Below are 16,781 nucleotides of genomic sequence, written 5' to 3' on the forward strand. Positions count from 1 at the left end.
GAGAGGACTGAAGAGAGTAGACAGGAGTACAGGGAGATGCAGCATAAGGTGAAGGTAGAGGTGGCAAAGGCCAAACAAATAGCATATGAGGACTTGTATGCTAGGCTAAACAGTAAGGAGGGAGATGTGGATGTACAGGTTGGCGAGGCAGAAAGATAAAGATGGGAAAGATGTGCAGCAGGTTAGAGTGATTAAAGATAGAGATGGAAATGTACTGACAGATGCCAGGAGGGTGAGGAAAAGATGGAAGGAGTACTTTGAGGAGTTGATGAATGATAAAAACAAAGAGTAGATGTGACTGCAGCAGGAACTAGAAAATATTAGTAAAAGTGAGGTGAGAAGGGCGTTGAAGAGGATGAAGAGTGGAAAGGCTGTTGGTCCTGATGACATACCTGTGGAGGTATGGAAGTGCTTAGGAGAGGTGGCAGTAGAGTTTATGACTAGTTTGTTTAACAAGATCTTGGAGAGTGAGAGGATTCCAGAGGAATGGAGGAGAAGTGTATTGGTGCCGATTTTTAAGAACAAGGGAGATGTGCAGAGCTGTGACAACTACAGAGGCATAAAGCTAATGAGCCATACAATGAAGCTGTGTGGAAGAGTAGTGGAAGCTAGATTAAGGGCAGAGGTGAGCATTTGTGAGCAGCAATATGGTTGCAGATGCAGTATTTGCTTTGAGGATGCTGGTTGAGAAGTACAGAGAAGGTAATAAAGAGTTGCATTGTGTCTTTGTAGATTTAGAGAAAGCATATGACAGGGTGCCAAGAGAGGAGCTGTGGTGTTGTATGAGGAAGTCTGGAGTGGCAGAGAAGTATGTTAGAGTGGTGCAGGACATGTATGAGAGCTGTAAGACAGTGGTGAGATGTGCTGTAGGTGCGACAGAAGAGTTCATGGTGGAGGTGGGTCTGCATCAAGGATCGGCTCTAAGCCCCTTTTGTTTGCTCTGGTAAGGGACAGGATGACAGATGATTTTAGACAGGAGTCTTCAAAGACTATGATGTTCGCAGATGACATTGTGCTTTGTAGCAAAAGCAGGGAACAGTTGGAAGAAAATTTGGAGAGATGGAGGTATGCTCTGGAAAGCAGAGGAATCAAGGTTAGCCGCAGTAAGTGTGTGTGAATGAGAGCAAACCAAGTGAAACGGTGAGGATACAGGGAGCAGAGGTAAAGAAAGTGCAGGACTTTAAGTACTTAGGGTCAACGGTCCAGAGCAACAGAGAGTGTGGAAAGGAGGTGAAGAGGCGGGTACAGGCAGGTTGCAATGGGTGGAGAAAAGTTTTAGGTGTGTTGTGCGATAAAACAGTATCAGTGAGAATGAAAGGAATGGTGTACAGGACAGTGGTGAGACCAGCAATGCTCTACAGCTTAGAGACAGTGACACTGAAGAAAAGACAGGAGGCAGAGTTGGAGGTAGAAAGCTGAATATATTAAGGTTCTCCTTGGGAGTGACAAGGATGGATAAGGTCAAGAATTAGTTAATCAGAGAGACAACCCATGTTAGATGTTTTGGAGATAAAGTCAGAGAGGCCAGATTGAGGTGGTTTGGACATGTTCAGAGGAGAGATGGTGAATATATCGGTAGAAGGATGCTGAGGTTGGAACTGCCAGGCATGAGGTCTAGAGGAAGACCAAAGAGGAGATTTATGGATGCAGTGAGAGAGGACATGAAGTTAGTTGGTGTGAGAGAGGAGGATGCAGAGGATAGGGTTAGATGGAGGCAGATGACTCAGGTGACTCCTGAAAGGGAACAGCCGAAAGACAAAGAAAAAGAAGAAGGAGATTTAAGTGGTATTAATAATAATGATTATGATAAAAATAATAAAATTTTTAAGTTTTACTTTAATAATTAGTAGTATTATAATTAGTAGTAGTATTATAGTAGAACTTCAGCATTTTGTTTTACTTGCTATTTTATTAATTTTAATTATATCTATTTAAAAACAATTCTGAACAGAAAAGACAGCAGATCAGATCAGAACAACCCAAACAAGGGCTATATATTAAAAGAAGAGTAATCAAATAAACAAGGTGCAGGTGTTTACATGGCTGGTGTGCAGTGTATGATGGGAAATTTAGTCCTGAGGTGAACATTAACATAAAAGTCACAAAACACAAGTCGCAAAACAGGTCAAAAACACCCAAAATGGGACAAATGCAAGAGGATCCTGACAATCACTTAATAAAAAGAAGTGAGCAGAGAATCCGGATTATACAACACCAACAGACAAGCAAGAAAAAAAAACAAAAAAAACAAGCAAATAAGTAAGAAGAAACCAAGCTCATCAATAAAACTAATCGTACAATATTTTCACAACTTTTTCTACTTGTAATTAGTGTTATTATACAACAAATATCAACTAAAAAGTGCTTATTTCTCATAAAAGAATTAGAAAAATATCGTTGGAATAAATGGTGTGGTCAGCACTGTCGTGTACAACTCCAGGGTCTGGCTTCGGTTCCCACCTCTGGGTCTGTGTGCATGAAGATTGCATGTTTTCCTCATGGTTGGTAGGTTTCCTTCAGGTTTCCTCCCATGGTCCAAAGACATGCAGATTAGGCTTATTGTTGTTCCCAAATTTCCTAATGTGTGTGAATAAGCATGTGAATATGTTTTTGTGCCCTGCAAAAGATGGGCACTCCATTCAGGGTGTACCCCACCTCATGCCCTAAGTCTACTGGGAAAGGATCCAGGCCCCCACAAGCTGGTATACAGGATAAAGTGGTATAGACCATAAGTAAGAGTGAGTGAGTGAGTAAGTGAGTGAGTAAATGATAGCAGGGTAAAAAAATAAATAAAAATCATGAAAACAGTGAATATAAATATATATTTTTTAAACAGATCAAAACTGACTAATCACGTCTTTCAGGCATAAATAATTCCTGTAATGCATGTGGATGTCTAAAACATATTGTGGCGTGGGCGGGGTTTCGCTTGGGAACCATCATGCTTTGCGGGATGGGACTGTTATGTGTTCACCCTGTTGGGAAAAGGTGTTTGGGTTAGTGGCTTCGGCCAGGGTATGTGTGCATGGGGGTAGGTGTGTTAGTAATGGTGGGAAGTGTTTGTGTGTGCCATACCTGCTGTGTGCTAAATAAAATACTCCCAGCCATTTGCATTGGGCAGCAAATAAGCTCACTCGTCTCTCCACCATCCTTTCTGGCGTAAAAACGCTACAATATAAACTATTTTGCACAGAGTATTGTAATGTACCATATCAGCGCACACACTGCAAGACAGAGGTTGCACACACAGGTAAACAGAGCTCTATTGTGCCAAGAGAACAAACTACAATACGTAAAGTAAGATTCAGCAACAAGAAATGGCCTGGTGATGTGCAAACAATGTCACAAGGGGTAAACATGAACCAAAATCAGGGAAAAACAGGAACAGGATTGTGAAACAGGAGGGTAGACAGTACACAGAAAAAAAGCTTAGTATAAGGTGGCAAATACTGTATGTACTACATATTGACTGTGTGAAACGGGATCTACCAAACACTGGCTATGTATGGCAGAATAAGCACTATGGAAAATAAATAGAAGTTATTTTAAAAACTTCCTATGTTTCTTGGTTTTTCAATAGTTTCTATTTATTCAGTTATATAATGTGTGATCAGCACTATTTTCTTCATCTTTACACTCATTCTACGTTTGCAGTTGCCTGTTCAAGTCCTACTGTATATGCAAAAACTGCTTCGTTGAATTTCTAACAACTCATTCACTCAACATTCCAGTCACTAAATGCAAATCATTAAGATTTACAGATAAGAACACAGAGGATTTATTATCAAGTTTCATTTGATCGACACTCACTTGCACCATCATTCAGTTAAGAAGAAAATTTATATCAGATACATGAAAGGATTTTGGATAATATAAGGAATTTTTTATTTTTTTTTTTTACTATTAGAAGGTGAGTGTGTAAGCTATATAGTTTTTGTTATGATTTTTGATATATATCTTAATTAAATAGAATATTTCATTATAAAATGTGTGGCAGGCATACAGTGACAGTACTATTATTGAAGTATTATACATGCTGTACTGTATATGGGTCATTGATGGATAAGACTTTTTTTTTTAAAAAAGCCTTAAAAAAAGTCATCTGGGGCGACCGTAATATATCTCAGAATTCACATTTTTATGTATCATTAAGACTAGTTAAACTCATATCAGTAAGTAGATAAAGATAAACTTTAGTGCCCTTTCATTTTTATGAAAACCATTATTTCACAAGTTTAATCTATAATATCAGAGTCTCCTTCATTATCCAGTTAAAATAAATGTTTATCCCTATAAAAGGAATGGAAAATGGCTGAATTTAGGAAAAAAAAGATAAAATATACAAATATTATACTTAAACAATTAACTCTATGTATATAATTGATGTATAGAATATGAAAACTACAAATATAGGACATATATCTATCATTTAACACATTTAGCAGTGGTCGCCCCACATGATACTCGGTCGCCCCATATGATGTTTTCAAGTTTACTTAAGTATAACAGGCTAACGGTTAGCCTCAGAAACCAAACTAGCTTCTTCTAGTGACAAAGCACTATCAAATTTATCATCAAAATATAGATTTGTGGAAAAAAATTATACTTCACAGTTTTGGGGTGGTCGCCCCACATGATGACCAAAAGTGACTACGACATCACAGCCGTTAAAAAACAGCTTTTTCTTACTATATGAGAGAGACTGATTTACCTTACAGTTGTTTCCAGGGGGTCTTTACTTGTGTCTGGCTGATGCAGTATCCCATCCTTGAGATGTTTTTTAAAATAAAGGTCCCAAAATTGTGGTTTGTTGATGGTCGCTCCGGATAAAATGGATAGAATCAACATAATTCGGACAACATTCGTTTGTATATCATGATAGAAATATATGAGCAAATGCTTTATAGTTTTGTCAATAGATGTAAAACATGTTTAAGATTATGCCAACTAGGAAAAGAGATATATTTAAGTTGATTTAAAGTGTTTTTAAACCAGTTGTCCTAACTAAAGTCAAGGCCGGACGGTCGCCCCATATTGTGTTTTGGCATTTCGGATAGCAGAAAAATGATAAAAAACTTAAAAATTTGGAGAAGTTAGAGTGGTTTAGTAGGTAAAGAAGGTATAACAAGTAGATGAGAAATTTTTATGTATTTTTTAGTTTTTTCGGCAAAATAAAATTAACCCGGACAGAAAAAGGGGGCTTCACGTCATTGACCCATATGCACATATACTATGATGAAATTAGTGATTAGAAGTTAGTGATTACACTATTATTTTAACGGACATGTTTATGAGGTGTGTAAGCACAGAGTTTAGTTCCCTTTCAAAAGCTACACTCGATGCTGCGCGAAAGCGCTATGGGAAACGATTCCTCGTGACCGGTTGTGAAGCACGTGTGTGTCAAACACGCCAAATATTTTGGCATCTATAACCTCAGGCAGGTGACGTCAACCGATGAGGTGCACCTGGAAGTTATAAATAGGCATGAACCGGAAACACCCTCAGATCATTTTCTCTTCAGGATCCATGTTGTGTGTGTGCGTGTGTGCAAGCATTTGAACAGAAAGCGAAAATAGAAGTGTCTTACTACTCACCAGAAAGATGGCCGAGTAAGACACGAGTCCGTCCCTCCGTGTAGAAGAATATCTCGCTGAGGGCAATCTTCGCGTTTCTGTCTGAGTGTTTGGGGGAGGAGCACGCTATCTCGGGCTTCAGGGAGCAGGTAAGTATTGCGATTTTCTCCCTATTAAAGTCCCGCGCGCTCGGGTTCGCCGTCTTAAAGTGAAACCGCGACCCGCAGCGCATTTCTGGCGTGCAATCTGGCCGAGGTGCGCGAGACAGGATTTTCCTTTTCTCTCGCTCTCTCGCCGGATTATGAGTCTTTTACCTTCCACTTCTCCAGCGCGCTTCGGCGCTTCTGGTGAAGGGGGGAAAAAAAAAAACTTTCTCTCTCGCTCCCGCGGAGATGGAAACTATCACTCCAGACCGCTCCTCTAGTGATGAGCCGGTGTGTTAGTTTGTGTTAGAGGTGGTAACGCGCGGTCCGACGCATACACCTCGATTCGCGGTAAAAATAAAAATAAATAAATTAAATAAATCCCCCAAACGCTCACGGTCAGCCGACAGGTGTCTGTCGGGTGGCCGGAGGAGGAGGGGCCTCAGTGATGGCCCCTCCCCTCCTGGCGACCTCCATGAGTTAACTCTTTCATGGAATAAGCCATATTTATCCTGTGTTTTTGTGCTATTGACATTTGGTTTGTTCCAATGTCATGGATGAAAGCGCGGTCCTTTATGATGTCCCAGATCAGAGAGACGCTCACGGGCTATCTCTCCCCTGGGAGCTCATCCTCTTGGGAAAAACCCACACTCCCTACCAAGCGTGTAGACTAACATCTTCGTTGGTGGGAGAAGATTTTTCAGGCAGCGGGTCAGCCTGGTGCAGCCCTGCACACGATGGCTTTGCAGGCAGACCAGACTGACCTACTGAGAGCTGCACCTTTTAGAGCGGCTGGCAGCGGGGAACCTACTGCCAGCTATGTCTCTTTAGGTACGAAGCTATGAAGAGGACCAGCATCCTTAGGAGGCCGTGGTTTAATCTCCGCCACCATTGGTGTTTCGGAGAGCAGCGGTCTCCAGTGACACACCCATCTAGCCGAGGTGGTAAAGTTCGTGCACCTTTAGAGAGGCTGGCAGCGGGGAACCTACTGCCAGCTATGTCTCTTTAAGCACGAGGCACTATAAAAGACCACCACTCTCAGGAGACCGGTGTTCAATTCCCGCCGCCACTGGTGTTTCGGGAGACAGCGGTTTCCAACAAAGTGTTAGGTGCTCGGTTCCCTCCTGTCGTGTTTTCAGGACACCAAACACCTAACAGCCACCACCATCACCACCACTCCTCTACCTAGCTGAGCAAAAAGCTACCGCCCCTTTGGAGAAGCTGGCAGCGTGAAAGCTACTGCCAAGCATGTCTCCTGGACTACAGGATTCAGCCATTGTGTTTCTACGGCGTGGGGTTCCACCTCCGTGAAACCACAGTGAGCACCTCTGTTAATTCAAATCACAGGCTGGCTGGCAAAGGGGGCCATAGCGCATGTTCCCCTCCCAGACGAAGCCATCCGGCGCCAACACGTCGCCCTAGCTCACCTATCTTTCTCTTCAGGGCAGAGTTCTAACGCCCAAAAGCGTTCTCCTTCCTGCACGAGATATGAGCTTGAGTGTCATGCGGAATCCGAGCGCAAGGCCGGCACAGCTGTTTCCTGCGTGCGCCGAATTCCATACAGCACTCCAAAAGAGTATAAGCTAGGCCAGGTGGTAACATTACTGCTCCCAGAGTGGTTTCAGTGGTGGCTCAGTGCCGGGGGATTTCATCCAAGGGCCAATCCCCAGAGGCAACAAGGGTTACGCGCCGGGAGCTTCATACCCTTTCTATGTGGTTCAGACCCTCGTCCTTGACTCTGGGTCCCACTCTAGGTCCGTGCTGTCGTCGCGAGTTGCTAACGGCAGACGTTTTTCCCTTAGGGGCCGGAGCGCGACCTTAGATGGCCGCCCAGCCCAAGGGAGCTGGAGAGGTCATCTTCTCGTGTGGCACACTAATTGCCCCGAAACGATGACTCTATTTCTGGCCCTGAAATACTCCCTCCAGCAACTGAGAGGCAACAAGGGTTACGCGCCGAGAGCTTCGTACCCTCTTCATGGAGCTAGCGCCTTGGCATTAACATGTCATCGTAGCTCACCTCGTTTTCTTTAGGATCGAGTCTCAACGCCATGGAAAGCGTTCTCTTTCCTACACAAAGCATACATTGAGTGTCATGTGAGATCCGACCGCACTGCGGGCACAGCTGTCTCCTGCGCGCGTCAAGTCCATTCTGAACACTCTAAAGGAGTTCAAGCTAAGCAGGAAGTAACTTTCACCGCTTCTGTGGTGGCTAAGTGCCTGGGGATTTCATCCAAGGGCCAATCCCCAGAGGTAATAAGGGTTACGCGCCGGGAGCTTCGTACCCTTTTTATGTGGTTCAGACCCTCGTCCTTGACTCTGGGTCCCACTCTAGGTCCGTCCTGTCGTCGCAAGTTGCTAACGGCAGACGTTTTTCCCTTAGGGGCTGGAGTGCGGCCTTAGATGGCCACCCAGCCCAAGGGATCTGGAGAGGTCATCTGCTCGTGTTGCACATCATTTGCCCCGAAACGATGACTCTATTTCTGGCCCTGAAATACTCCCTCCAGCAGTCAGGAGGTAGGTTAACATGTCCTAGCGTGGAAAACTACACTAGGACATGGCAAAACATGCAGACCCAGTCCACTGCCGAACTGCTTCAGTGCTGGAGCTTCTGCAAGAAAATTGACCTCAGGCTTTTGCCCTAGTGCACTCAGAACATACGTAGCCGCTCCTCGCCTACGTCCTGACTGATGAGGCTGGTGGAAAGCACCCCTTAGTTGCAGGCTTATTCACGGGCCTCATCAGCCTTCTTATTGTGCTTAGGCTTTGCCATTGGCTAGCTAGAGCTATTCTGCATCCTCACCCAGCTATCTTCTGCAGTTGTCTTCGAAGCTTCTGTTCTCCGCCGTTACAGCTACGGGGCAGTAAGACTTCATTAACTGCGTCTAGTTCATGCTCATTAGGATTTACAGTACACCACCGCACTAGCCAGTGGCGTAAATCAGAGCAGATTTCATATGTCTTGGGGCCGCAGCCGGTGGGCAGCCGCCATTAGACGAGTTGGGTTAAAGATGCTAGCGCTCTAGCCTAGGAGTACAGGAGAAATTCTGTCCCTCGGGACCTTTTACACTCCAGCCCAACTATCTTCCACAGTCGAAGCCTTCTGTCCTCCGCCGCTAGCTCCGGAGCAGTTAAGACTTCAGTCGCTGTGTCCAGCTCATGCTCTTCAATTTACAGCGCACCTCTGCATTAAGCCAGGGCCGTAAATTAGAGCAGGGTTTCATACGTCTTGGGGGCGCGGCCGAAGGGCAGCCGCCATTAGACGAGTTGGGTTGGAAATGCTAGTGCCCTAGCCTAGGAGGACAGGACAAATTCTGTCCTTCAGGATCTTTTACATTCCAGGACATAAAACATGTAGACCCAGTCCACTGCCAACCTGAACTGTTACAGTGCTGGAAGTTTCTGCAAAAAAAAAAAAAAAAAAAAAAAAAAAGCCGTTCTGCATTTTTACCCAACTATCTCCCACAGTTGAAGCCTTCGGTCCTCCGCCGTTAGCTCCGGAGCAGTAAGTCTTCATTCGCTGTGTCCAGCTCATGCTCTTCAATTTACAGCGCACCTCTGCATTAAGCCGGGGCCGTAAATTAGAGCAGGGTCTCATATGTCGTGGGGCCGCGGCCCAAGGGCCGCCGCCATTAGACGAGTTGGGTTAAAGATGCTAGTGCTCTAGCCTATGAGGCGCGTGGCATACTTCGCCTTTAGTGCTTAGGGCCGTTCGACCAGGAAGCTTGCCTTTGTCTATTGCTCCGGCAAGAGGGGCTTCCAAAGATGGCATGCGGCAGGCTGCCTTTCCGCAAGACATCGGTCAGGCGTCATGGTTTGATGCCATGCTTACGGGGTCTAGGACTCCTTGGGGGTACTGTGCGCACACGACACAACCCTGGGGGTCCAGACACTTGCAGTGCGGCGGAGTGGGTATTCTCGTTCCCATAGCGCTTTCGCGCAGCATCGAGTGTAGCTTTTGAAAGGGAACGTCTCGGGTTACTTTGCTGTAACCCTGTTCCCTGAAAAAGCGGGAACGAGATGCTGCGCTACAATGCCGCACTGCATGCGTGACTGGACATCCTTCAGACAAAATTGACCTGAGGGTGTTTCCGGTTCATGCCTATTTATAACCTCCAGGTGCACCTCATCGGTTGACGTCACCTGCCTGAGGTTATAGATGCCAAAATATTTGGCGTGTTTGACACACACGTGCTTCACAACCGGTCACGAGGAATCGTTTCCCATAGCGCTTTCGCGCAGCATCTCGTTCCCGCTTTTTCAGGGAACAGGGTTACAGCAAAGTAACCCGAGACGTTTTCCTTGTTTCTTTGTTTGTTTGTTGTCTGTTTGCTTGTTTTGCAAAAAAATAAGTACAATGAACAAACAAATTCATGCCCACAAAATACTTAGATTTGGCACAAAGCATACTCAAAATGAGGGAGCAAAATAGGGAAATTCTAAATTTACTGAAAACAAGGGAACAAAATAATATAATTGTGCTCTCTTTAAGCCAGATTTATGTGAGATGCAGCAGCTGCTTTATATTAAAAGTCTAATGTAGCACAAAATAATAAATGAATTTAGGCAAGTCCTGTGAAATTGCTGCTCGCTGTTCTTCTGATGTAGTGATATAGTCGATCTGTATACCTTTACCTTACATAAATAAATATACCTTACATAAATAAATAAATAAATAAATAAATATGTTAATGCAATAGCATTTTGATCACATAACCTGGATTTTTTTTTTTTTCAGGATCTGTAAGTGTATAACCGATATTATTACAAAATGATTTCTTGGGTCTGCCCATCAGGAGTAATTGCTCTCTTACTAACAACCATTACAGCAATTGATACTTCCCACTCCAGTAAGTACTACAAATGATAGAACTGTGGAATCACACATACTGTAATATCTTATAGAATTCATAGACTTTTTCTTATTCATAGTAAATTCTGTTTGCACAAAGAAAGAACGAAAGAAAGAAAGAATGAAAGAACTGCAATAGATTTTACAGATCGTTTGCTGGAATGTTTCCATATGTGTAATGCACTCCATTTCTCAGGTTTCAGTGTGACTCTGTCTGAAAAATGCAAGGTAAAGAAATTGCTGAATATTATTTAGCTAATGATTATCTTTGTTTTCTTACGTGTATTTATTTGTATTTTTTAGAAACAAAGATATTGTGATTTTACTGATATTTTGTTGTTGTTGTTGTTGATGATGATGATGATGATGATGATGATGTTCCTGTAGGTTAATTTGACAGTAAAGTGTGTACAGGACCTTCTGAACCAAATCATGATACTCACAGTTAAAACCTTATCCCAAGAAGTGAGGCAGTCCAGATCTTTACCTCTGTACAGAAACATCAGCTTCCCTGATCAAAACTTGGGTAAAAAAATCTTCTTTTTTGAACATCCAATATTTCATCAAACAAACAAACAAATAATAAAAAAAACCTCTTGATTGATATCTTTCCAGAGGTTCAAGTGTTTGTGATTGGACCAAAAGTTGCCTTGAACGAAACACCCCAATTCGTCACAAATGACGTCTCTGTGGACTTCAGTCTCGATATAATTTAAACAAAGAACACCAGTACTTTCCTCACTCACTTATTCTCTAAACTGCTAAGCAGAGAGTTTACACAGTACAGCTTTACATTTAATGAACTATCCAATAAAGGGACATGACAAGACAGAGTTTACCAGACTTATTTTGCTAGTTAATGAGTAATCGTAATTTATTTCACCTTATCTAAACAAATCTATAGAGCACTACAACAATCTAGTTCATAGTGGAGGGTTGCTTATAAGGACATTTATCTTAAAAAAAGGGAGAAGTGCCTTAAAAATAAAATGCAATATGTGCAAAAAGAACAATGTTTTTTCTCTTTTGGAATTTTAGCATCAGTTGCTGTGGCCTTCATGAGTTACAGTGACATAAAGGACAACCTGAAACTTAGGTTTTTCAACCCATTGAAGACTCTGGTGTCTTCTGTGATGTTAGCAAGACTTCCTAAAACCACCAAGACGAACCTCATTAAACCAGTCAACTTCGCATTCAAACACATTGTCAAAGTCAGTGTGACTTTGATTTACTTTTCTTTTAAATAATGTAATTAAATTAATAAATCATAAGGTTTTTAATCGTTGTAAATAATTACCTCTTTCATCTTCTCAATTGTCTAGGATGGGGATCCAGAAGTTAGATTCTCCTGTGCATACTGGAATGGAAATGAATGGGTTGAAGATAGCCATGCTGTTATACACACTAACAGCACTCACACTGTGTGCTCCTGTGATTACTCATCAATGTTAGCGCTCGTCATGGAGATCGTTCCATGTAAGGTAAGAAACTTTATTTAAGTATTAGGCTGGATCACGAGCAAACAAAATATCATAACATATTTCGCGAAAGCAACAATGACATTAAGGACCTTCTAAATTTTCTTCTTTTTTAATTATTTTCTGTCACTTTGGCCATTTTAGGTGCATGTGGTGTTTACGAATAGAAATGTATATAGAAGAGAGAAATTTCAACAGGGGAAAGTAGTTGTCGCAGCATGGTGGTGTAGCGGCTATTATTGTCACTTTGCACCAGCTGTGTTCAATTCCCACCTCGGATCTGTGTGCATGGAGTTTGTGTAGTGGTGTAGAGGAAATCCTATAAGATTACATTCATTGAATAAAAGACAAAATGACAACAAAACACATGTGTACATCACTGAGGGACTTATTACCACAATTATACAAGTATATAGTGTAAAATCATCTATTATTTGCAATAAAATGTAATCACTGTCAAACTTTTGTGACTTACCGCTGTGAATTCACATGCAGACTGGGAAGAAGCTAAAGGTTAGCACTCTTCAAAACGGCATGAGGACACAAAAAATCCAAATATTGTCATGGCAAGTGGAATCACTAAATACTGTTTTAAAGGCATACTGTACCTGCTACATTTCCATGTTCTCCCCGTGGTTGGTGGGTTTCCTCTGGGTACTCCGGTTTCCACCCACAGTCCAGAGACATGCAGGTTAGGCTAATTAGCGTTGGCCATAGTGTGTGAATGAGCATATGAGTGTGTGTATGTGTGTGTGCCCTGCACTGAATTGGCACTCTATCCAGGGTGTACCCCACCTTGTGCCCTCCTGGGATAAGTTCCGATAAAGCCATATAGACAAGGAGTGAGTGAGTGGTGAAAGTAGTTGTGTTTCCAACATTTCCTCTGTTTATTATAGATTCAAAGATAAGTTTTGACTGTGAGTTTTGTAAAGTTTCATCTGCTTCCACATTGTAGAACGTCATGAAATGGCGACAGTGTTAGATTGTCAGTGTTAGACAAATTTATTTTACAGTCACATCTATAATCCATGCCACTATGACATAAAGTGAGACAATTTTAATTCCATGCATATGTAGACATCTTAAACTTTGAATTGATAAACTACATTGTATAAACAATATCTTCAAACTTTAAAAAAAATCTATTTCAAAACAATAGAAACTATTTAAGATTATTATGTGTGTTACTCTTCCTCTTTCTTTGCTTTATCTATTCTATATGTAGACACTATTTGGAGTCATGGTGTCCCTGCAATGTAACACAGTCTTAAACAAGACCATTGCTCATTGAGTTGGAGTTGTCTTCCTAACATTGTGTCTACTAACATTTACATTTTTCTTACAAAACACAACTGATACCACAACTGCTCTAATAAACCTATGTTTGAACCTCCTGGTCTTTCACCTTCTTGACCTGCTCAAACCTCTTTTCCGCCTCCATCTACAATCCCCAGTGAGTGCTGTTATCACCTCTATACACCTCATCACATCTTAAAATGATACTTGAATGATTCCAAATTTCTCAAAACCTGAGTTTAACTTAGTTTTTCTTTTTTTTTTTTTTCTCTCAGCAAGCCTGTGCAGTTATGACAGGCATCCGATGATACTTCTTTTTTTCTACTTTCGTGTGGATGTTCATTGAGAGTGTGCTGCTCTTGCTACGTGCTGTAAACCTTTCAAAAGTCAGATCAAACCAAAAGAAATGGATTAGTTGGAAATGGTTACATTTGTTCGGATATCTCACTCCCCTGGCAGCAGTGATCGTGTGTGCTGTTGTGTTTCTGCAAAATTCATATAATGATGATGAATCATATGATGAGTAAGCATGGAAAAAAGTTGCTATTTTATATTATATATCTCTATATATATATATATATATATATATATATATATATATATATATCTTGAATAATATTAAAATATTTAGATGATTTTTTCTAACAGATTAGGGACAGATTTAGTCAAGTGGATTGGTTTGCTGTACGTTGTATATCCGTGCCAATGGCGTATAAGATTTATCTTGTCTGACTTACTGTAATAACAAATACTACCTGTATATACAGTTTACAGTATCAGTGAAAAAAACACAGAGGTTTGGGCACTGGTTTGGATTCATTTTCTACATTCTAGAACAATACTCTAGAACAATATTTTCAAAACTAAGAAATAGCACATACAGCATTAAGTAATTAAGTAATAACAGCAACAACAGTCAATTGTTATTTTAGGACATGAAGGTCAACTGTTTTGTAGCTAAATTGTCATGGGCCAACCCATGAAAAATAACGGATCAATCACCATGATGAAACTGTCTCTCATGAAAACAGAAGTCTGCTGCAGAGGAAAAGTTCATTAAAATTTACCAGTTTCAGAAATCACCAATTAACAAACGACACCTCAGATTAGAGCTGTTATTAAGACTTTACAGAGCAGAAGTAGCAGAAACATCTCAACGTTAAAAGGAGATATAGTGTTATAGATTTTCTCTTTATAGGTGCTGGGAAACTAGAGAGACAGACATGATCTTGGACATTCCAGTACTTGTTGTTGTTGCACTGAGTATTACTACAGACCACATCTGTATTATTGTATGTGATATTTACAACAGCTGTTTAATATATTTTTTTCTTTTGCCCTGTCTAGTCAAACATGATTCTTTACATCGTCACAATCATCGTCATGATATTCAATCTTAAACACTTAAAAAAACAAAAACTTGCAGAAGACTAACACCAGCGATACAAGACTCATAATGCGGGTGATGTTTATAAGTCTGGCCCAGTTTTGCATTCTCGGCAGTTACTGGATATTCCTGTATGTCGCAGATGTTAATGGGGTTTTATACAATGTCTTCCTGTTCCTTAACTCCCAGCAGGGCACCTTCATCTTCCTCGTCCACTGTCTCCTCGTTCAAGAGGTCCGTGCTTATCTGAAAACCTTTATATATATAAAGTGATTATTTGTGACTATAAAGTGACTATTTTCAGTTGGCAGCTACAATTGAAGGTTTTCTGGGGATCTTGCGCAAAATCACCCAAAAATATTCAATCATTTTTAAGGACACCCCTACTCGTAATAAAAAATAATGGCCTAGAGGGTGCTCCTACTAATTGAATTTGTAAATACTAACAGGGTCTGAACTGCCATACTTCTTTATCCTCTAGGTCAGACAGAACTACAGGAAGTGCCTGTGTGAATTGCGCTGCTTCAGACTCCCAATACAAAAGATCCTGAAGTCGTTAAGGTCATGCTTCTAGATGTCAGAAGTCAAAACAAATCACACCACCCTTAACACCTGAAATTATTACTATAATGAAGTAAAACAGAAACATGCCTGTTTGTTAATGAACATCATATTGTACTTCTACTGTACTGTATATAGATCTATTTAATGTTGTGCAAAGTCTGTAAGTTGAGGATAGGACAAATAAATAAACACAAATAAACAGACAAATAAGTGTGTGTTTCTGTGGCCCATGATGGATTGGCACCCCATCCATGATGTACATTGCTTTATGTCCGAGTCCCCTGGTCTCCCATGACCCTGTACAAGACGGAGAATGAGTGAGTGAGATGAGCTCACCAGTGCATTTATTTATTTATATTTTTTTCTAATGTACTACAGTTTATTTGGAAACATTTTTTTTCTGTATTTCTATATTTCTTCGATCACTTTGATGAGCTTGTTTAAATTTTTCATCATGATGATACTTTTCTTCATTGGCACTGCCAGCACTTTGGATGTTGTATTAAAAGTTAACAGTAACAGATTTCAAAGAATTTAGGGTAAAATTTATATTTTTGTTCTGTATTTAATCTGCTTAATTGTGTGTGTTTGTGCATGCATGTGCTGTGTGCGCGCATGTGTGTGTGTGTGCACTGTAAAAAAACTGCTGTTAAAAAACAGCCACAATCCAACAATAATGTATCTGTTTTCCATTAAAGAATTAATGTGCTGTAAACATAAATGTATTCTGGGAAATATTTGGCACTTTTTAACAGTAGTTATCTGTATTTATTTAATAGTTATCTTCTGTATTTTGCAATGCATTGTGGTCTACTTAAATAACGGTACATTTCAGTATTTTTTGTAAACTGATTGGAGGGTATAAGTGCAAAGCTAATGAAATCTCAGTACTGTTCTATCGAATTATCATTTGCGTTATTATCTTTAACTTAATTTTAAGAAGCACGAGTTTAAAAGATACTTTTCAGTCAAGTATATGTGAACTTGCTGCAAACATCATTATTTAGTTATAAAGCTGAAGAGAATTACAGAATTATAATTCTGAAGAGAATTCTTTCTTTATTCACAAATAAGTTATTCGTCTTCAACTTTTCGATTATTGGCATCTTGTAACGGGTGCTGTGTGTGGGCTTTGAGAAACATATAGCAAAAGAGACGATCAAGTGGAAAAAGGTATTTTAATAAAGGAAGACAGAACAAACACTCACGTAAGGTAAATAAGGGACAGCAACACGGGGTCCAAGAGAAACCAAAGGCTAAGCGAAACAGGATCTAAACAGTACAATAACTAAACAAGAGCTACGCTAAGGCAATGGGTTAAACTAAGTGCTAGACATGACTTGGAGACACACATGGCTAGCTGCTAACACCTGTCTAGGCACAGGTTAGGAGATAACATAACAACCTAGGAACAAAACATGACAGTACATAAACAAAACTTAAACCAAGAACAACACAAACCAGGAGCTAGGGAAATGACATGACACCAAG

The 16,781-nt window shown here is 40.8% G+C and overlaps 1 pseudogene; it reads left to right on the forward strand.

Annotated features, from left to right (window-relative positions):
- The first annotated feature begins 11,623 nt into the window (after positions 1-11,623).
- LOC128507006 (adhesion G protein-coupled receptor E3-like) lies at positions 11,624-15,300 on the forward strand (annotated as a pseudogene).
- Positions 15,301-16,781: the final 1,481 nt, after the last annotated feature.

Source organism: Clarias gariepinus, chromosome 18 (genome assembly GCF_024256425.1).
Source record: "Clarias gariepinus isolate MV-2021 ecotype Netherlands chromosome 18, CGAR_prim_01v2, whole genome shotgun sequence".
NCBI lineage: Eukaryota > Metazoa > Chordata > Actinopteri > Siluriformes > Clariidae > Clarias > Clarias gariepinus.